A 23,042-nucleotide genomic window follows, 5' to 3' on the forward strand; every position below is an offset into this window, starting at 1 on the left:
TGCAGGGTGGGGTGGTGGTGAGGACAAAAGCATATGTGGAGTGGACAAAAGAGAAATGACAGACTAGGTCCAGTGATGGCAAACTTATGACATGCATGTCAGAGGTGACACGCGAACTCATTTTTTTGGTTGATTTTTCTTTGTTAGATGGCATTTAAATATGTAATAAATATCAAAAATATAAATCTTTGTTTTACTATGGTTGCAAATATCAAAAAATGTCTATATGTGACACGGCACCAGAGTTAAGTTAGGGTTTTTCAAAATGATGACACGCCAAGCTCAAAAGGTTCACCATCACTGGACAAGGAGGTAGAAACAATGAGAGTAGCCAAGTTTTTCAAGGAGACATAAAAAGGTGTTTTGCTTAACTGTGGGATTGTGCCAAATGTTGCAAGGACTCTGGAATCCATATGGTCATAAAATTTTGGAAAGAAAATAGAGATTTGTAGAAAATTGAAGAAGTTTTTTAAATAGGAAATTTAATTAAGAACAAGCTGCATAAGTTTCCTACTAGTATGAAGGAAAGTATTCAAAAAAAATTCCAGAATTCTAACTAGTAGCTACCAGAAACCCAGGGCAAACATCATTCTTAATGATAAATTAGAAATAGTAAAATAAGGATCAAATCAAGAATGCCACATAACACTACTGATATTCCATATTTTTCTAGAGTCCTAATCAATGCAGTAGGTGCAAAAATGAAACGAGATGTAACTTTTGGAAGGAAGAGAGACTTCCAATATTTATATGCTTTAAAACCAGTGGTGTGATGATAAATGTGAAACCAGTTTTTCTGAGTATAGTTCCCCACATGAATATTGGCTGATAGCTTGGTCATATTAATGAGTCAGAGAAAAGTGAAATAACTTGTCCTAACTATAGTTGTTGGTGCATGATGTGAGCTACTTTTTGATTAAATTAAAAAGATATATATATATATATATATATATATATATATATATATATATATATATATATTTCAGAGAGGAGGGGAGAGAAAGAGAGAGATAGAAACATCAATGATGAGAATGAATTATTGATTGGCTGCTTCCTGCATGCCCCTCACTGAGAATCAAGCCCACAACCCAGGTATGTGCCCTTGACTGGAATTGAACCTGGGACCCTCTGTCTGCAGGCCAACGCTCTGTCTACTGAGCCAAACCAGCTAGGGCACACTATTATAAAAAAATTTCATTGTACAGAAACATTAGAAATACATCACTTTAAAGCATAGTCAGGTAAAATAAATATAACAAAATGAGTTTTGAGCATTTATTATCTTTGTTTTTAATATAATATATTTAATTTAAACTTCTATAATTTAATTTTTAAAAATAGCTATGTTTAATAATCAGCCCTCAAAATTCCTGAAAACTTAACAACTGACTCTCATGAGTTAGCATAAGCCTAATCTAGCATATCATATAATTGTGTATCTAGAAAGGCAAAGAGAATCAAGTAAAACAAACAAACAAAAACAAAACACACACAAAAAAATAACTAACAGAACCAAACAAGATTCAGTTAAGTTGGTTGGATCCAAAATCAACATAATTTTAAAATATAGAACAGAAGCCATTGATTTACAATGGCAACAAGAACAATAAAAAATTAAGGAAAAGCCTAGTGCATAATGAGCAAGGCATACATTAAGAGATGTGTAAAACTTTACTGATTCACATTTTAAAAGACATGAGTAAATGAAGAGTTATAATTTGTTCCTGTATAGACATATTTAATATTGCAAAGGTGTTGGTTCTTTCTCAAAGTATACTCAATAAACATTGGCAAGCTGATTCTGAAGTTTATTGGAAAAGAATGCCCACAAATGAATTTTTGAAAAAGTTTGGTCTCGTGTATACTAGTATAGAAATATCCTATGGAACACTGGTAAATAAAGTAGTGAGATTCTGGTGCAGGAATAATCCTATCTAATAAAGAGGGAATATGCTAATTGACCCTCATGCCACTGCAAAGATGGTGGTGCCCACAGCCAATAAGGAGGGAATATGCTAATTGACTGCCCCACCCTCAAAGATGGCAGTGCCCACAGCAAATAAGGAGGGAATATGCTAATTGATTGCTCCGAAGTGGTTTGGGTCAATCAGGCAGGCAGGCAGGCAAGCGGTTGGGAGCCAGTAGTCCCGGAGTGTGAGAGGGGTTGGGACTAAACCGGCAGTTGGACATCTCCCAAGGAGTCCCAGATTAGAGAGGGTGCAGGCTGGGCTGACGGACACCCCCCCCGCAGTGCATGAATTTCGTGAACCGGGCCTCTAATCAAATATATTGATGAGACAGAAGAAAGAGTTTAAAATGTTTCACTTGTAACAAAAGTATAGTACATGAGAAAGGAGGCAATTCACATCAGCGGGGGGGTTGGGGGGGGTACAATTTAACTATCCTATGATTTAATAAAAAGCTTAAAAAATTCCCATGTCACATCAGACAAAAAAGAATAATTCCAGGTGCCTTAAAGAGGTAAACATTAATGAAATATGTGACTTTAGAGAAACACAGGAAGTTATTTTTGTAATCTTGGCATGGTGAAAGACTTCCTTAGCAAGACATAAAACCCAGAAGGGATAAAGGAAGCAATGGACAGATACTTAAAAACTTAAAATTTTTGTACGGAAAAAAAAACACCCTCCATAATTCAAGTTAAAAAATAAGTTACAGACTGAGAAGAAATAGTTGCTGCAAATGTATTAGTCAAAGGACATGAACTAACAATATGTCAAGAGTTCCTATAAATCAATAAGAAAAAGATAACCTTACTAAAAGTAGCATCTAAGCCATCTCTGTCCAACAGAAATATCATGTGAGCTATCTACATAATTTTAAAAATTTCAGTAGCCATATTAAAATTATTTAAAACAGCATATCTATAATATTATTATTTGAAGATGTAATCAATATGACAATATTAATGAGATGTCTTACTCCGTTTTCTTAGACTGTCTTTGAAATCGCTTGTTTTATGCTAACATTATCTCAATTCAGGGTAGCCACATTTCAAGTGTCCCATAGCCACATTTGGCTAATGACTGTCATATTCGACAGCACAGATCTATATAAGCAATTCACAAAAGAAATATCAATGGCCAATACACTAAATGTGCTCTACCTCATTAATATTAAGGAATACTAGTACAAATAAGAGAAACAGGAAGATACTACATTTCACCCATCACATTGACAAACATTGAAAAAAAATTACTGTAAACTAATCGTAGATACAGAGAAGTTTATTATGGAATTATTTGTATAGGAAAAGGGAATGAAGGAAAAGAAGAAAAAAGGAGGGGAGAAGAAACAGCTCAGGTAGCTGATTGAGTTCAGGTTAGAGTGCATTCACGGAATAGAAGCTATGCAGTGATTAAAAAGAATTATTTGAACTATAGTTGCTAACATGGAAAGTGCTCTAAGAATAATAAAAAGAAAAAAATTTGTGGAAAATGTGATATGATATATTTTAGGTTTGTTTGTATGTATACATATGTTTCCAAATGCATTGAAAATTACCTGAAAGGATAAAACTGAAGGATTAACTGTTCTCTGGTAGGAGTGTGGTGGAGAGGCTTGTTGATAGGAGGCAGTGAGAGCTTCATTGTACAATGTGTGAACTTCTGCTTTAAGCACATTAGATTTTTTAAAAAATATTTTTTTATTATTTACTAGAGGCCCAATGCATGAAGATTCGTGCAAGAATAGGCCTTCCTTCCCCTGGCTGCCGGCTCCGGCTTCCCTCCGGCACCTGGGACCTGGGCCTTCGTTCCAGGCCAGAGTCACCTTCCACCTTCGCTCTGGCCCTGCCGCCCTCCTGTGGCTCCCTCCACCCGCCGCATTGCCCCCATAGTAAGTGTCCTGCCCTGCCCCACCCCGGCCGCCACCATCTTTGTCGCATCAATTTGCATATTCCCTCCTTATTGGCTGTGGGCACCACCAGCTTTGTCATGAAGTGATGGTCAATTTGCATATGCCGTCTTTATTAGATAGGATTTCAGAGAGGAAGGAAGAGGGAGAGAGAGAGAAAAATATCAATGATGAGAGAGAATCATTGATTGGTTGCTTCCTGCATGCTCCCTACTGGGAATCAAGCCAACAACTCGGGCATGTGCCCTTGACCGGAATAGAACTGGGACCCTTCAGTCCACAGGCTGACGCTCTATCCACTGTGCCAAACTGGCTAGGGCAGCATGTTAAATTTGAAATTGGGAAAAGGTTTCTTTTTGTGCATGAAGACTCAAGAAGTCAAAGTTCTTCCCATGGAGCTAGTTCTCTCACTTGTCCTAGTTCTTACAAATGTGCTGAGGCCATCCCAGGGAGAGAGAGCTTACTAGTAGGATGTATGTTTTTATAGTGCTGCAAATATTGGGGAATCAGTAGTTACTTTTGACAATTACAATTGGAACATCTCAACATTGAAAGTATTTCACTCCATCCACATGTTCTGTCATTAACAATCTTTTCTGAATGTGGATGTAGTGCAAGTCCCCATGGTAGGCACTGGAAGAATATCAAGATAGGATTCAGAGTCCTGATTTAAGAGGTCTCATCCCACTCTGAGTATCATAATATGGAACAGGGAAGTAAGCTACTTTGGTTTTCCTAACAGCGGAGTGGTGTTAGAATCCTCATATTTCAATAGTATGAATTGTTTAAAAAGGTCAGGTTTAGTTGGCATGGACTTTTTGCCCTTCATCCTTCCCCATTTCATTAAGCCTGGAATAGATATGTGACCTCCAAGTAGAGGACAGAAGCCACAGCTAAGGATAGCATTGAAACTCCCCAAATTGCACCAGATGACCTTTAATGAACAAATGCTCAGTTCACTAGAACTCATGCAGGAGGGAGAATGCCACCTTGGCGGGGTATTAGCTGTGATTCTTGATAAATAAGCTATTGTTTTAAGGCAGCCATTTTCTTGAGTAAGCAGACAGGTGCTTCAGCTACACTGTGGGCAGAGATTTCCTGAAGCAGTAGTGAAGTTACTTACTGGTTCAAGTGTCCTCCTGGGCAAAGTTTTCTAGAACCAACAGCTAAGCCATGCTTAGTTAGGCACCTCCACACTCAGTGTTGGTTCTCAATTTCCCTGTTTTTTAACAAACAGTTAACAGGGGTGGTCCCAGTTCTTAGCCCTAATAGCTACACTGTGGATGTAGAGCAAGCATGTCAAACTCAAAGGCTAACACGGGCCAAATAAACAATGTTAAGTTTATGTGGGTTGCAAAAAAAACCAAAAGTTTCAATTTTCATAGAAATGTAGGTTTATTCAATAGGGACATGCTGAATACAAAGGGCTGAAATAAATGAGTAATAGTTAACATAAAATAATAGAAAATTTTAATAAAAATTAATACTTTTTCTTGAGTGTTAACTTATCAGACACTGAATAACTGCACAAATTAATAAGCGTACCGCAAATAAACCTATTTTTCTTGTTCTCCAAAAGCGAAATATTTCCTGTTGCGCACACCAAACAAGTCAGCACAAGACTAATGATGCGGTAATCAGCTGCTAAAATATTCTCTGCTAGTATTATATGCCTGCACGTGAGGCACATAAGGGAAATGAATGCAACACGATTATAGTAATCAGTCATTAGCGAAAGTTGTAGTTCATTATAATAATTATATATAACAGGATATTATATAAATTAAATTATGAAATTTTGATTAAAACATTTCTTACATACCGTTATATTGGCTGGACCACAAAAATATTCATTGTGGGCCTCATGTGGCCTGCAGGCCGCGAGTTTGACATGCTTGATGTAGATGGTCGCAGTTCCAACGGTGAATGGCAGTCTAGAAAAACCTGGCCCTATTAAAGCCTGACAGCTCAGCAAGTTCTATACTGCCCACTTCCAGATTTTTCATGATGTGAGAAACTATTCATTTAAGCCAATGTAATTAGGTGTGTGTTACAGGCAGCAACATTAAATTTCTAATCAATATACCTTGAGGGAGATGGATTATCATGTGTTAAAGGAGGGCCAAACTCTTAATGGATTTTTCTGAAAAGAGAAGTAAACATAGGCCAAGGATAAAGGGCCTTCTAGGCCATGCTAAGAAGATTGGGTTTTATCTGGAGTGCGGATGGGGAGAATTTGTCAAAAAATGACATGACCAGAAGTGTGTTTTAGAAAACTCTGTTGGTGTTTTGTAGAATAGGTTAAGGCAACAATTTTCGACCAGTGTGTGGTGGCAAACAATGTGCCACAAGAATTTTTAAAACATGCAATACCTGACTATTTAGTCAGAGGCACTGACTTCTTTCCCTTAGATTGTCAAATAAAAAAAATGAAAACAGCCAACACAATGATAGCCATTTGATGTGAATAGATCAAAATCATACCTATTTTTAATCAGATCAGCCAAAAATAAAATATATATTTTTATGTGCCACAGAATTTTAGTAACTAGTTTATGTGTGCCATGAGATAAAAAAGGTTAAAAATTGTTGAATTAGAACAAAGCAAACTTGGAGTCAAAGAGGCTGCTGCCACAACCTAAAATAAATGTTAAGGTTCTGAGCTGTGGTGAGGCTGTAAAGATTGATTCATTCACTCCTCCATTCCATAAGTGTAGGTTGAATGCCTATTGTTTGCCAGGCACTGTGCTAAGCATTAGAGATTCAATGGTAAGTTGCCAAAACAGTCCCTGTAAGCTGAGGATCTAACACATATCTAGGTCCTACTATATGCCAAATGTTTTTGTTTTCTTTTTTCAAAAACAACTTTATTCATGACACATTAAAAAATAAACTCCCACCCCCTGGAAATGAGCTAAAAAAAATTTTAAAAAAAAGCAAAGAAACTAAGATGGCGGCATAGGTAAACACCGGAAAATTGCTGCCTCCCACCACAACTTCAAAAATACAACGAAAAGACAAAACGGACATCATCCAGAACTACAGGAAGGCTGGCTGAGTGTAAATTCTACAACTAGAAGAAAAGAGAAAAGCACACTGAGACTCAGAGGAGCTGCGGAAGTAAAGTGCAAAGGTACGGAGGCTCGAGCGAGCGCGCGCGCAGAAAGGGGCTGGTACCTGAGGACACGGCTGTCTTTTTGAATCAGGAGGGAGTCACAAGCTCCCGACTGCTCTGAACTCCGGTTCCGGGAAGTCTCTGGGGACCCAGGACTCATACCGGGAGAAACTGGACTGTCTGGCAGCAGGCAGAACTCTGAACTTGAGGGCGGCTTTCCCTCAGAGGTGCTTGCGGCAATTATCGGGACACTGAGAAGCGCGGGACACTGAAAATTACCTAACAAATTGCAGCTGGGCCAGACAGACCCAGAACTTCCAAGAGAAGGCCCAAGGCCCCACAGCAGCTTGCATTGCTTCACAGCTGGGCCTCATCAGGGCACCTCCAAACTCCAAAAAAGGAAGGGGAATCTGCAGTTCTCTTCATAGCTCCTGCTGGGCAACCTCAGGCAGAGGCTAAATTAGCACCTCCTTAGATGCAAGAGCCAGTGTACCCAGTGGTCAGAGGGGGACCATCCAGAGTACAACTCCTCAGATCCATAAGGGACACACTCAGGGCACAGACTCAGTGAGCACCAAAGCCCCACTGAAGCAAGTCTTGCCCCAGAAGGGTGTCTTCAGCACAGAAGTTCTCGCACTGCAGACACAGCTGACTCTCACTGCCAATTGGCCTGGAGGTCAATTCCTCCCAGTGATCCTACAACAATCAAGGCATAACTACAACAAGACTGTGCACAAAGCCCACAAGGGGGTGCACCAAGAGTGTCCACCTCAGGTAACTGGGGAGGCTGAGCCACTGGGCCCTATAGGACACCTAGCACACAAAACCACTCTATCAACACAGGGAAGCATAAAAAATGCCAAGACAAAGAAACAGGTCACAAATGACAGAAATGGAGGAAAGCAAACGACTGGATATAGAGTTCAAGGCCACGTTTATAAGGTTTTTCAAGAATTTTATGGAAACCGCCGATAAATTTAGTGAGACCCTGGAGGATATGAAAAAAGACCAACTAGAAATTAAGCATACACTGACTGAAATAAAGAATAATATACAGAGATCCAACAGCAGACAAGAGGATCCCAAGAATCAAGTCAAAGATTTGAAATACGAAGAAACAAAAAATACCCAACCGAAGAAGCAAAAAGAAAAAAGATTCCAAAAATATGAAGATAGTGTAAGGAGCCTCTGGGACAACTTCAAGTGTACCAACATCAGAATTATAGGGGTGCCAGAAGAAGAGAGAGACCAAGATATTGAAAACCTATTTGAAGAAATAATGACAGAAAACTTCCCCTACCTGGTGAAAGAAATAGACTTACAAGTCCAGGAAGCGCAGAGAACCCCAAACAAAAGGAACCCAAAGAGGACCACACCAAGACACATCATAATTAAAATGCCAAGAGCAAAAGACAAAGAGAGAATCTTAAAAGCAGCAAGAGAAAGACAGTCAGTTACCTACAAGGGAGTACCCATACGACTGTCAGCTGCTTTCTCAACAGAAACCATGCAGGCCAGAAGGGAGTGGCAAGAAATATTCAAAGTGATGAATACCAAGAACCTACAACCAAGATTACTTTATCCAGCAAAGCTATCATTCAGAATTGAAGGCCAGATAAAGAGCCTCGCATATAAGAAAAAGCTAAAGGAGTTCATCACCACCAAACCAGCATTATATGAAATGCTGAAAGGTATTCTTTAAGAAGAGGAAGAAGAAAAAGGAACTCTTACCATTTGCCACAGCATGGATGGAACTGGAGAGTGGATAAATACCACATGATCTCACTCATTTGTGGAATATAATGAATAACATAAACTAATGAACAAGGACTGATCCAGAGACGGAGAGGCATTGATTGGACTGTCGGGCCTTGGAGGGAAGGTAGGGGAGGGTGGGGGTAAGGGGGAAAGATCAACCAAAGGACTTATATGCAAGCATATAGGCCTAACCAATGGACACGGACAACGGGGGGGGTGAGGGCATGAGCGGGGGCAGGGTGGGGGTAGGGGGCAACGTGGGGATAAGGACACATATGTAATATCTTAATGAATAAATAATATTTTTTTTTTAAAAAAAGCAAAATCCACCTTTCACTTCCCTGTGCCCACTTCCTCCCATTCCCTCCAAATAAAGGGAGAAAAGGCAAAGGAAACAAAACACAAAACAAAAAAACAATTTCCCCAAAACAAGGTAGTGCATTTCCCCAGGGGGAAGAGGAATTTACACTGGAGCTGCTGGGAGCAGAATGGAGATCTTCCAGCTACAGAAATCTGCAAAGACATTCAAAACAGAAGAAGAAACAAAAGGAAATAAAGTAAAGGAGGAGCAGGGAGCCAGAAAAAAGGGGTGGAGTGGGTGGATGGTGGACCTGGCCGGACAGGAGCAGGCAGGAGGGTACTGAGAAAGTGGGAGAAGGTGGAGGGAAGGTAACAAGAAGAACAGTTTGGTGGCCTTCCAGCACCCTGGATACAATTTAATAAAAAACAAACAAAAAACCCTCCTACCAATCATGCCCACACACCCTTGAGCAGCCCCCAATGGGGTGAGGTACAGGGAGATAGGGGCAGCAGTTTGCACAGCTGAGTGAGTCCATGGGAATCCCCAGAGTGAAGGAGAAGCATCCTGCCCCACACCCTGGGCCTTTCCCTACTCTCCAAAGCAGGGCCCCCTCAGCAGTTATGGGAATCTCCCCCTTTCCACAGTGTGTGTGTGTGTGTGTGTGTGTGTGTGTGTGTGTGTGTGTGTGTATAAAACCCCAATATGCAAATAGACTGAATGGCGGAACAACCCAACAACCGGTCACTATGATGTGCGCTGACCACCAACCACCAGAGGGCTCACACGGAATATGGCGGGCATCAGCAGCAGGGAGCAGAGCGTGGAACCTGATGGGCGTAGGCCGCAGCAGGATGGTAGAGCAGGTAAGTGGGGATGCCAGACGAAGGCGGGGTGCCGGTCGCTGTCATCAGAGTGAGCCTCTGGTGGTTACTGAAAATTCTTTGCTCCAGTGTGCCATGGTCCCGCCTGGTGCTTGCACCTGCTGCCGGCCCCGCTCACACCCACTGCTGGCGCCAGAGCCGCCACTTGCACCCACTGCTGGCACCCGGTGCCGGCCCCAATTGCTCCCCGATTGCTTGATACCATCAGAGGGTGCAAGTGGCGGCTGCCAGCCCTGATCACCCCTCAGGGCTTTTCCACCTCTCCCTGCTCCTGAGGGGAGATTGGGGCCAGCAGCCGTCACTCTCGCACCTGCTGCTGGCAATGGCCTCTCTCTCACCCACTGCCAGTGCCCGGAGCTGGTCCCAATTGCTCAGCACCATCAGCGGGTGCGAGCAGCGGCTGCCAACCCCAATCACCCCTGAGGACTTCTCCACCTCCCCCTGATCCTGAAGGGTGATCAGGGCAGCAGCCGCTGCTCACACCCTCTGACAGTGCCAGCCCTGCTCACACCCGCTGCTGGCATCAGCCCCAATTGCTCTGCACCGTCAGCGGGTGCAAGTGGGGCTGGCACCATCAGCACCTGGGAGTAGTGGCGACGGGAGTGGGGCTGCCAGCAGACAGAGGACTGGGGGCCGCAGCAGGAGGGGCTGGGTAGGGGCATGGAGGATGGGCTGAGACCTGCCCCTGTGCCCACCGCAGCCTCGCGGCCCACAATTCCTTTCAAGGTGCACAAATTCGTGCTCTGGGCCCCTAGTATATATATATTTCCCCCATGAAGGTTATCTTCTGTTTTTCTTTTTTTAAATTCATTTCCCCCTTCTCTCCTCTTTTTATTCCCCTCTCTCTTGTCCTAATACACACTTTTTAAAGTAAGGGAATTACCATGAAGTCACTCTAGCCAGGGCCCCTACAGACCCGACCAGGGACTGCTGTTAAAATCACTGTAGAACGGCCCTAGCTGGTTTGGCTCAGTGGGTAGAGCATTGGCCTGTGGACTGAAGGGTCCCAGGTTGGATTCCCATCAAGGGTATGTACCTCACTTCCCTGGCCCTAGTTGGGATACATGCAGGAGGCAACCAATCCATGTGTCTCTCTCACATCTATGTTTCTCTCTGTCTCTCCCTCTCCTTTCCATTCTCTCTAAATATCAATGAAAAAAAATATCTTCAGGTGAGGATTAACAACAACAACAACAAAAATCACTGTAGAATGGAGATGGGAACTGTTGTAGTTTATGGTCCTAGCACCAAGGCGGGCACGCAGGAAACTCCGGCCTGCGGTGCTGATGCCTGGTCTGTTGGTTCATTTGGGGATCACTTAGATTTGTCTTCCTCTAAATAGGGACTCATCTAAGGCCAAGTCCTCACTGACTGTCTGAGAACTCTAGATATGCAAAACCTTTGGGATGGCCACTACATTTGCCACAGAGTATGGTAACTCGGGGCCGGAACCACAGCCAGGAGCGTGTGCACTCAGCTCGTCTGCTCTTGCAGCACAGTCCACATTGCCAACATGGATGGAGTGGGCACAGCCTCCATCTTCCCCCAACACCATGATCCCTGGCCCTGCATTGCCTGGAGGTGGACTTACGTTCATCTGCTTCTCCCCTCATTCTGTAACTCCTTTAGCTTCTCATCTTCTTCTTCCATCTCGCTGACTCAAGTTTTGATCGCTTCCAGCTTGGGTCCTCAGTGGTGCTGTGCCCACCTTTCATCTTTGACCAATCCTGGCTTCTCCCTCCTCCTCCTTTTCCTCCTCCTCCTCCTCCCTCTACCTCCTCCCTCTTCCTCCTCCCTCCTTCTCTTCCCTTCTCCTCCTGGTTGCCTGGGCTCCAGAGCCTGGCCCTGGTCTGGGCTAAGGGGAGGAGAAAGGGCAAGGGACCAGGGCAGCTTCTCTTCAGGCTTGGGCTCCACTTCCTCAGACTGCAGGCCATTCCATAGGCCCCTAGGCCCCTGGGACTCCCTCCCCGCCCTCCCCAATGCCTGCCACCTGGCTCAGCCTGGGCCAAATGCTTTATATTCATTATCTCAATTACTCTTCACAAAACAGTGTGTGTGTGTGTGTGTGTGTGTGTGTGTGTGTGTGTGTGCGCGCGTGCGTGAGAGAGAGAGAGAGAGAGAGAGAGAGAGAGAGAGAGAGAGAGAGAGAGAGAGAGGTGGGTGCTATTATCTTTCTTCACAGATGAAAAACCCAAAACATTAAAGAAGTGTATGAACGACAGATATTAAAGAGGTTGACCAATTTTATTTCTTCTGACATAAATGGTTGCTGATCTATGCTAGAGAGCTGAACTCAGTACACTTTCAGCTAATGGTTTCTGCAGCATTTCCCCTGTTGGGCAATCAGCAAACACTGACAGCTTCATTTCCAAACCCAGCCCCAAGTCAATTCCACTGCAGCTTTTGTCCTCAAACTAGCAGTTTTGTATGAAGTGAATTAATATGTGATGCTTTGGGGATGAATATTCAGGGAGACTTTATTTTTTAATATGTCCACAGTCTCTATATCCTCCAGGTAAGGTGTACCAGAAGAATGGCTTATCCCACTTCTACTTACCATAGTTCTTCAAATACACATTCCTTTTCTTTACCCTGGACCTGTTCATTCTCTTACTCAACTGAGGCAACTCAATTTTATTTTAACCGCATAATTAGGAAATCACCAGCTACCATTTCACATCTCAGTAATAAGAAGAGATCTCAGGCTCTGTCCATGGCCTGCCCACTGGCACTGTGACAGAGTGCTGCCACAGTCTTCCTCTTTTCTTTTGGACACTCCTTAAGTAATAGACTGCAGATTGACCGCTCCTTCCGTTCTTCCCGGCATGCCTCTTGGAATCATCATCTTACTACCAAGATTTCTAAAGCTCACCTCTTGGGAGCTCATTAGAAACAACAAATTGTCCTTTGAATAGTCCCCTGGTTTTTCCCATTTTCTATTCTTTCTTTTTTTTTTTTAACACCTGTTAAATAATAGAAGCAGCCAACACCAGACCTGTGCTATTTCCTCTAACCTTTTCTACACCCTGTTAATGCACTTTCTGCCCCATTCGTCTGCATCATTTCCTCTGTGACTGGCCTCTTTCCCAGCACCGTTCCTCCCCATTGCAAGCCTGTGCCTGCTTTCCCACAGTTTACACACTGCGGCCCTCCCCAACCTTCCAGATCTTTCTCCACCAGTCTCCCAATTCCCTTATCACATGCCCCCCTCTCAGCCTTAGCCCTCTCAGAAAACTTTCCTTTCTCAATAGGCAGCATATTTTACTTTTATGAAAGTAGAATATGAAAGAATGTGGTCACTATGATTATCACACGATGTCACATTACCTTTTACATAAACCCTTTAAATCATTTTTACTATTATTCATGAGCCTACAGAATCTAACATAAGGAAATACTCAGAGACATACTTCATATTAGAATAGAGTATAGATAAATACATATATGTCGGGAGATTGATTGATTATAAGAATTGGTTTACATAATATGGAAGCCAAGAAGTCCCACCACCTGCTTGTCTGCAAGCTGGAGAACCAGGGCAGCCAGTAGCTTAATTCAGTCTGAGAACCAGGGAGCATCGATGTCCAAGGGCAGATGATGATGTCCCAGTCCACCAGGGAGCAAAGTTGCCTTCTTCTTTATGTTCTCCTCAGGCCAGCAACAGATTGGATGATGCCAGCACACATTGCGAAGGGCCATCTGCTTTACTCAGCTCACCAACTCAGATATTGCTCTCTTCCAGAAACTCCCTCACAGATACACGCAGAAATATTGCTTCACCAGCTGTCCCAGCACCCTGAAGCCCAGTCAAGTCACACCATCGAAGGCAGTAATATGGAGGGTTGTATACAGACCTGGGCAAAGAGCTACTTAGATACTGGCATGGAAAAGAGGGAGAGCTTCCCACGCGGGACAGAATTCCTGTGGGCGAAAGGAGGCACTGTCCCAGTAAGAGTGCACTGCAACACAAGTCATAAAATATCCCAAAGGAAGAATGAAGTAGAACGTGCTGCCTTTTTTCTTTAATGTGCTCTTAACTACTGATATCACTGAATCATTAAAGAAAATGAGCAATTAGCCAACATAATGATTATAATTAAGAAAACTTTTCCTTTTTATGTGTTAATTTGAGAGAGAAAGGAACACTGATTTATTGTTCCACTTATTTACACACTCATTGGCTGCTTCTTGTATGTGCCCTGATGAGAGGCTGAAACTGAACTCTTGGCATATTAGGGTAATGCTCTCACCAACTGAGCTACCTAGCTAAGGCCAAGAAAACTTTTATAATATAGATATTGCTATAAGGATCTATTATACCAACTATTTTGAAAAACTATAAAAAGATAAAACTAATAAAGAAATCAAAGAGGTAAAATAAAACCTACAATTATGAAGCTACCCTGCATCTTAGCTTTGATTTTTAAATAGTACCAAAATCTTTACAAGCCAAAAATTCTTAAATATTCTTTTAAATAAATATTATAACAGCCCTGGGCAGTGTGGCATGCAGGAGGCAGCCAATCGATGTTCTGCCCTCACATTGTTTCTCTCTCTCTTTCTCCTTTCCTCTCTCTCTAAAAATCAATGAAAATATTTTAAAAAATATATTATAACAGTGCAATTTAAAAAATTATAATGTAAAGGGACAATATGGAGATATTAAAAGAGGTTTTAAAATATTTTATTGTTGCTACCACATAAACCAGACTTGCTTCATAGCTGGTTTCAACCACATGTTGTGGGACAGGGAATCCAGAACTTTCTCCCACCTCCTGCCTACTGTAGGGGAGAAAAAAATATGGAGGAAGGAGACATTGAAGGACAAAATAAGTAAATTAAATAAGAAAGAAAAATATAAGGGAGGAGTTGGAGGAGGAAAAAATGAAACAGGATGAGAAAAATCAAGGAGAAAAAAGTTGGATGTAGGAGAAAAAGAGTGATGAAAAGAATGTAAGAAAGAAACTAAAAAAATAAGCTGCTTATGCAAGTAGGGTTGACATACAATTTGCTTCTCTTTGCAGATGGGAGCATACATACCATCTACTAGTTTTTTAAACTTTGCTTTCATTATATCTGGGTTTTTCTTAAAGCTAGGAATTCTTATCATTTTTTTTTCTTTACTTCTCTCCCAGCCTCTTCTCACCCACCCAACAACATTAACCTAGAATTGGATGGAACAGTAAGAGGGAAAAGAGAGAAAAGCACAGATGGGCATCTGGAAATTTGAAGTGAGTCACTAATGTCCCATACGCTCTCACAGAGGACACTCGGAGAATGTTTGCCTAGAAAAGGTGAGCCGAATGGAATCCCTCTTGTGATGTAAGCAGCTGAGAGACAAATGAATAGAGGTGTGTGGCTCCTACCTCACTCTTTGCTTTCTGGGCAGTCATAAGCTCTCTGCTCCTGACAGGGCTTTTCCTTTGAAGAGTCAAACCTTTTGCCAAGCCATCTTTCAGCCAAAAGCCATTTCCCTCTAGTTTACAGGAAAAAGAGGAAGACAAAATTCCACCCATCCTTTTCTGAGCTGTTATTTTCCACTTCAAATTAATGAGCTTCTCACAGTGAGACCAAGTTGCTTTGCTCAGATAATGAAATCATACTATTGTTTCACATGAGGCAATTCAAACTGATGTGGATCTTAGCTATTTAGGGACAAAGTCCTTCATATGGCTGGAAAGAAGGACTGCTACTGTTTTATTGATATAAAAGTTATCTCCATATTTCTCTCAAATTTCTTTCCAAACATTGACGGAGGAATTGACAATGAAGAGTTTAATATTCACTTGGGGTATTTCAACTATGAATCTATATTTTACGAGTCTTCTAGGGGCTAGTAAATGTTCCAGAATATATGCTGAAAACTTTAAAAACATCTAGACCAGGTACCCACCACCATCCCATTTCCACAGAATGCTAACCTCACAGGAAAGACACATCTCTCTGCGTTACTGTATCAAGGAACACATACTGAGTGGAGAGGTGTGGGCCTGCGCTCCTGGGAGTAACTGGCAGAAAAAATAAGTAATGTGAGTCTCAGTGGTATTAATTCCTGTTTTGATCTCCCACCGTCTGGGAGTCCTTAAAGTCAAAATTAAAAGCTGAGCTAGAAGTTATTCCTGGGCACAAATAGGAATTACTTTCAGCTAGGAGAATCAGAAAGTGAGATAATTTGTCTACTCAGGCACATATTTAATAAAAGTACCCAAACCATAGGTATTAGAATGACTAGTTTCTTCAAAAAAGAAGGGAGATGGTGAGCTTCTGAATGCTGCCCACCTAAAGAACTACCCAGAACTGGGCTGGAGGATATGGAGATTGTAGTAGAGAGTTCAGAGAAATAGGAAAAGGGCCAGCAACGGAAAATCACATGGGACAGGGACAAGAGTGGCTCTTTCCCAAATATTAACTGAAATTAGAATGAAAACAAAGAGATTCGTTTTCAAATGATTAATGTAGAGTGTAAACATTTTGGTAAGCATGAGTTTGCAATCTGAAGAATTTGTAGTTTTGCAGGTGAAGATGAACAGGGCAAAAAGTAGAAATTTTACATTGGTCAGTTTTAAACAAAATGCTTCATTTATTATTTGCCACATTATGTTCTAGCCATGCCCTAGAACAGTGATGGCGAACCTTTTGAGCTCGGCATGTCAGCATTTTGAAAAACCCTAACTTAACTCTGGTGCCGTGTCACACAGAGAAATTTTTTGATATTTGCAACCATAGTAAAACAAAGACTTATATTTTTGATATTTATTTTATATATTTAAATGCCATTTAACAAAGAAAAATCAACCAAAACAATGAGTTCGCGTGTCACCTCTGACACGCGTGTCAGATGTTGGCCATCACTGTCCTAGAAAATGGTGACACCGATACGAAGGGGACCAGAACGTATCCTGAAGCAACACTAGTCTCACCTTCACCTCCAGGTAAGGCCAGGAAATAAAATTACACACAAAAGAACCCACAAGATGCCTAAGCATCCTATTGTAGAAGACAGGTCTAACATGAGGAGAAAAGTTCATTCTTTCAACAAGTATTTATTTAACATCTACTATGAGCTTAGGCAATGGATGCTGAGGGTGCAGCAGCAAATGAAACAATGTACAATGGGCCTTTGTTCCAGTGGGGGAGAGAAACAGTAAACAAACAATACAATGTTAGGAAGTGAGAAGTTATATAAATAAAATTAAGCTGTGTATAGGAATAAAGTATAAATAAGGGGATAAAGTATTAAGCAGAATGATCAGTGAAGGAAGGTCTCTCTAATCAGCTGTCTTACCAGCAGAGGCCTAAATGAAGTAAGGAAGGGAGTCATGTGGTGCGTAAAGGAAATAGTGAGTGCAAAGGTCCTGTGGCAGGTATATGCTTGAGGCATGAAGCATATGCAGAATGAAATATGCATGTGTTACGTGCAAGAAGGCAAGCAGGGCTGGAGTGGAGCTAAGGTGAGTTCACTCCTCTGAAGTCTCCCTTTTGTAGTAAAGAAATTGAATAGCAAAGAAGTTAATTACCTAATAATTGTAGCTTCTATCCAGAAAGATTATTGGTAACAAACCTGGAGAGGTGAATTGACTTACCTGAGTTCGACCCATTGGTCCTTGATGGATTCAGGATACATCTTCTAGGACTGCTGCTAGTTTATTTGGTACCTTTGAGCACATTAGGAAAAGGTGTTTCTTTCTCTCAGAAAATACCACTTCACTCTAGGGCAGTGATGGCGAACCTATGACACGCGTGTCAGAGGTGACACGCGAACTCATTGTTTTGGTTGATTTTTCTTTGTTAAATGGCATTTAAATATATAAAATAAATATCAAAAATATAAGTCTTTGTTTTACTATGGTTGCAAATATCAAAAAATTTCTCTGTGTGACACGGCACCAGAGTTAAGTTAGGGTTTTTCAAAATGCTGACATGCCGAGCTCAAAAGGTTCGCCATCACTGCTCTAGGGTGTACTCCTCAGCCAGTGGTGCTTGGCCTGGATTTCAGCTCTCACCTGCCTCCTCAGCCAGGCACCCTGGGCTGGGCCAACCTGTATACCACCATGCAGTGGCCCAGAACCAGCAGATTATTCCCTATACCATAATACCTCCCCTACTAATGATCATACGGTTCCCAAGTCTTCAGTTTCATGGTTGAACTCTTAGTTAATTTTGATCAGATAGCTCATCTGGCAATAGTTGCGCAGCACATTCCTTTGAATGCCTTGGGCTAGGTCAGTGGTCGTCAAACTCATTAGTCAACAGAGCCAAATATCAACAGTACAACGATTGAAATTTCTTTTGAGAGCCAAATTTTTTAAACTTAAACTATATAGGTAGGTACATTGTTATTAACTTAATTAGGGTACTACTAAGGCTTAGGAAGAGCCACACTCCAGGGGCCAAAGAGCCACATGTGGCTCGTGAGCTGCAGTTTGCCGACCACTGGTCTAGGTTGACTTGTGGAAAAGATGAGATAGTTTGACCATAGATGGAGAATGAGATGCTTCTAAGTCTTTTGCTGCTCTAACAAATTACCACACCGTAAACTATCTTACGATTCTAGAGGTCAAAAGTCTTAATATCAAGGTGTCAGCAGAGTTACCTTCCTTCAGGAGCCTCTAGTGAGTAATCTATTTCCTTGCCTTTTCCAGCTTCTGGACACCACCTTCATTCTTGGCTTGTAGCTCCTTCTTCCATCTTCAAAAGTAGCAGCATAGCATCTTCAACACTCTCTCTCTCTCCCGCCTTTCCTATTCACCTCTGCTATTGTCACCTTCCTCCTCTGACTGACTTTCCCATCTCCCTCTTACAAGGACCCTATGATTACAATGGGTGCACCTGGATATGCCAGAACCATCTCCATTTCATGATCCTAAATTTAACCACATATGCAAAGTCCCTTTTGCCATGTTAAATTGAGATGGCAGCTGCTGGGGATTAGGATGTGGACATGTTTAGGAGACATAATTCTTCTATCTACCACAAGGTGTAATAGAAAAGTGCACTCACTGGGAAGGCCCCTTGCACATCACTGTTCTTGGCCTTAAATTTCTTTTACAGATTCATTTTTCACTCCTTAAAGACTTTTTCATTTTTTTCAGAATTCACTGATAAAATGTAAATGCCTGCCAGAAGGTATAACATGTTAAGCCTAGCTGTAGAGATTTTAGTGGGAGGATAAAGACCCTGGGAAATAATTAGAGAACATAGGAGAAGTGTTTCCCAGTTTTTGCTAAGAGCTAACTTACCCTTTAGAAGAGCAGGCAATGAGGAATCGCAAATTCTGGTCATTAACTAGTTGTTAACCATAGAAACTGCCTTTAATATCTTTGTGTCTCATTTTCCTCATTGTGAACTAATGACATTTAAACACCTGTTTGTGGAAGTATCTTTGACAAGTGTAACAAAGTATAGTGCCTAATATTCCTTTAGTGATAAATCTTTGACATGCATTGTCTCCTTTAATGCTCACAATTGCTCTTTGAGGCAGGTGCTATTGTCACCAGAAAGGGATTGGGACTGAGGCAGGTCTGCTCTGGCACAGTCTGGAATGTGTAGGACTTGACATTGTGCAGGAAAGATTTCACAATATGAATCCAGGTGATTTTGAGAGTACATTTATTAAAGCTGGAGACAGGGAAACTAAGGAAGGGTGTAAGATAAAAGAGGCAAGATCATTGCAATAGGAGTGTATAGGCAAAGCTACCTTAGCCTTTGGAAATGTGAAAAAGAGTTGAGCCTAGGCAAGGCTGACTTGGCCCTTTAGGAAAAAAGTCACAGAGGCAGAAGTGAGCTAGTTGGGCTGCATGGACTCAGGAATCAAATTACAGAGGCAAAAGGGGCACCCTTGGAGACAGGTTCAAGGGGTTAGCCTGGGATGAGCTGCCACTGCCTGCTGCTCCCCTTGTGTGGGACTCTTATAACTTAGGAAAAAGAAAGCAAAGATAGGTACCCCAGGAAGGAAGAGAAGGGGTGAAGGGAGGAGGCACAGGCATGCCCAAGAGAGAGCATGCATTGGGTCCTTTGTCTTAGGGTTGTTGTTTTTTGTTTTTATTTTATTTTATTTTTTTTTATTTTTTTTAATTAAATCTTTATTGTTCAAATTATTACATTTGTTCCTCTTTTTTCCCCCCATAATTCCCCTCCTCCCAGTTCCCGCCCCACCCTATTCCCTCACTCCCCACCCACTGTCCTCTTCCATAGGTGCACGATTTTTGTCCAGTCTCTTTCCGAATCTCCCACACCCCTTTCCCCCCCCAAGAATAGTCAGTCCATTCCCTTTCTATGTCCCTGATTCTATTATGATCACTAGATTATTTATTCACTTGATTCTTAGATTCACTTGTTGATAGATGCATATTTGTTGTTCATAATTTGTATCTTTACCTTTTTCTTCTTCTTCCTCTTCTTAAAGGATACCTTTCAGCATTTCATATAATACTGGTTTGGTGGTGATGAACTCCTTTAGCTTTTCCTTATCTGTGAAGCTCTTTATCTGACCTTCCGTTCTGAATGATAGCTTTGCTGGATAAAGTAATCTTGGTTGTAGGTTCTTGGTATTCATCACTTTGAATATTTCTTGCCACTCCCTTCTGGCCTGCAAAGTTTCTGTTGAGAAATCAGCTGACAGTCCTATGGGTATTCCCTTGTAGGTAACTCGGTTTCTTTCTCTTGCTGCTTTTAAGATTCTCTCTTTGTCTTTTGCTTTTGGCATTTTAATTATGATGTGTCTTGGTGTGGTCCTCTTTGGATTCCTTTTGTTTGGTGTTCTCTGCGCTTCCTGGACCTGTAAGTCTATTTCTTTCACCAGGTGGGGGAAGTTTTCTGTCATTATTTCTTCAAATAGGTTTTCAATATCTTGCTCTCTCTCATCTTCTGGCACCCCTATAATTCTGATGTTGGTACACTTGAAGCTGTCCCAGAGGCTCCTTACACTATCTTCGTATTTTCGGATTCTTTTTTCATTTTGCTTTTCCAGTTGGGTGTTTTTTGCTTCTTCGCGTTTTGAATCTTTGACTTGATTCTTGCGCTCCTCTGGTCTGCTGTTGGGTGTCTGTATAATATTCTTTATTTCAGTCAGTGTATGCTTAATTTCTAGTTGGTTCTTTATCACAACATCGAGGGTCTCATTAGATTTCTTGAGGATCTCACTACATTTATCGGCGGTCTCACCAGTCTTTTCGAAGGCCTTACTAAGTTTATTGGCAGCTTCTAGACAGTTCTTGAGAGACCTTAAAAGTGTGGTTTTGAGCTCTATATCTTCCATTTCTGACATTTGCGTCCTGTTTCTTTGTCTCTGCATTTTTTTATCTTTTCTTGGTGCACCCCCTAGTGGTCTTTGTGTGCAGTCTTGAGTTAAGCCTTGATTGTTGTAGGTAATACCAGGGGTGATTTGACCTCCAGGCTAACTGGCTATGAGAGTCAGCTGTGTCTGCAGTGGGAGAGCTTCTGTGCTGGATCTCTAGGGTGGTGCTAATCTAGCCTTTGCCTGAGGCTATCCGACAAATGGTTCTGCGCCGGGCTTGGGCTGGGCGGGTCCCCGGGGATCTACAGGGTGGGCGGAGCGAGCAGTTATGGCTGCTCTCAGTTCCATCCCTAGGGGCTCTGCCTCTCAGAGTCCCGGCAACCACTGCAAACCTCGGAGAGAAAGCTGCCTTCGAGTTCCGACCGAAGCCAGACAGTCCCGCTTCTCCCGTTTGAGTCTGGGTCTCCAGAGACTCGCCCGGATCTGGAGCTCAGAGTCTGAAACTCCCTCCAGATTGAAAACAACAACCGCGCCCTCCGCCACCAGCCCGCTCTGCGTGCACTCCGCACCTTAGTATTTTACTTCAGCACTGCGCCTCCTCTGAGTCTGGGTATGATATTCTCTTTCCTCCTAGTTGTAGAATTTCCACTCATCCAGCCTTCCTGTGGCTCTGGATGATGCCTGCTCTGTCCTTTAGTTATATCTCTGAAGTGGTTGTTCGAGGCAGCAATCTCCGGCGTTAACCTATGCCGCCATCTTGGTTTCTCCTGTCTTAGGGTTTTTACCTATTTTCTAAAGATAGGAATTTTAGGGGAGGTCTCAGGAGGATCTCAATAGAATATTTGTCAGCTTTTCAGGTGTGTTATTTAGCAAGCTGATTCAACTAAATGAATGTATAGAGGAGTCAGGGTCATTCTCTGGTCAGTTTTATCTTCAAAGAATGTCACTGAAGAGGGACTGGGGCTGAGGGGGTCTGGAATGCATAAACCATTTGCTTCTAAGTGTCCTTGGTTAGAGAAAATAAGACCTGCAATTGCTTAATCCCTTCACTTTCTTTCATCCAGTTCCCCAACTGCCCCTCCCTTATGACAGCTGTAAAAACAAACAAATATCCTATATAATAAAGAGCTAATATGCAAATTGTCATCACGCCATCATGCCATAACAGCTCAGACACTCAACACTGGGGAGAGAGGAATGGGGACCAGCCAGGCACAAATGAGCTCACGAGAGAGGAATGGGGACCAGCCAGGCACAAATGAGCTCACGAGAGAGGAATGGGGACCAGCCAGGCTGTGGCCTGGGAGAGGGACAAGACACCCGCTCCGTGGTCCCAGGCGTCAGCAGCTGTGCCTGCGCCTGCAGCCCAGGAGTGGGACAAGCTGCCTATTCCTCGGTCCCAGGCGCCTGCGGCTGCGACCCAGAAGAAGCCACCCACCCATGATCCCCTGTGGCTGCGGCCAGCCCAGGAGAAGCCAGCCTGGGTCCTGGGTGCCTGCAACTGGCCAGAGGGAGGGAAGCCCGGGTTTTGGGTGCCTGTGACTGGCCAGAGAAGGGAATCCTGGGTCCCAGTTGTGGGGCGAGTCAGAGGTGGTTAGAGGCGATCAGGCCAGCAGGGGAGCAGTTAGGGGTGATCAGGCAGTCAGGCAGAGGGGTTAGGGTGATCAGGCAGGCAGGCGAGCTATTAGGAGCCAGCCATCCCAGATTGCAAGAGGCAGTCAGACATCCCCTGAGGGGTCCTGGATTGGAGAGGGTGCCGGCCAGGCAGGGGAACACCCCCCCCCCCCGGCCACCCCATGTGCATGAATTTCATGCACTGGGCCTCTAGTTTTATATATATATATTTGATACAGAATTTTTGGACTGGAATTGAAG

The 23,042-nt window shown here is 42.7% G+C and overlaps 1 pseudogene; it reads right to left on the reverse strand.

Annotated features, from left to right (window-relative positions):
* Positions 1-17,529, reverse strand: part of LOC118670687 — a 50,710-nt pseudogene extending 33,181 nt beyond the window's left edge.
* Positions 17,530-23,042: the final 5,513 nt, after the last annotated feature.

Source organism: Myotis myotis, unplaced genomic scaffold (assembly GCF_014108235.1).
Source record: "Myotis myotis isolate mMyoMyo1 unplaced genomic scaffold, mMyoMyo1.p scaffold_m19_p_1, whole genome shotgun sequence".
In the NCBI taxonomy this organism is placed as follows: domain Eukaryota; kingdom Metazoa; phylum Chordata; class Mammalia; order Chiroptera; family Vespertilionidae; genus Myotis; species Myotis myotis.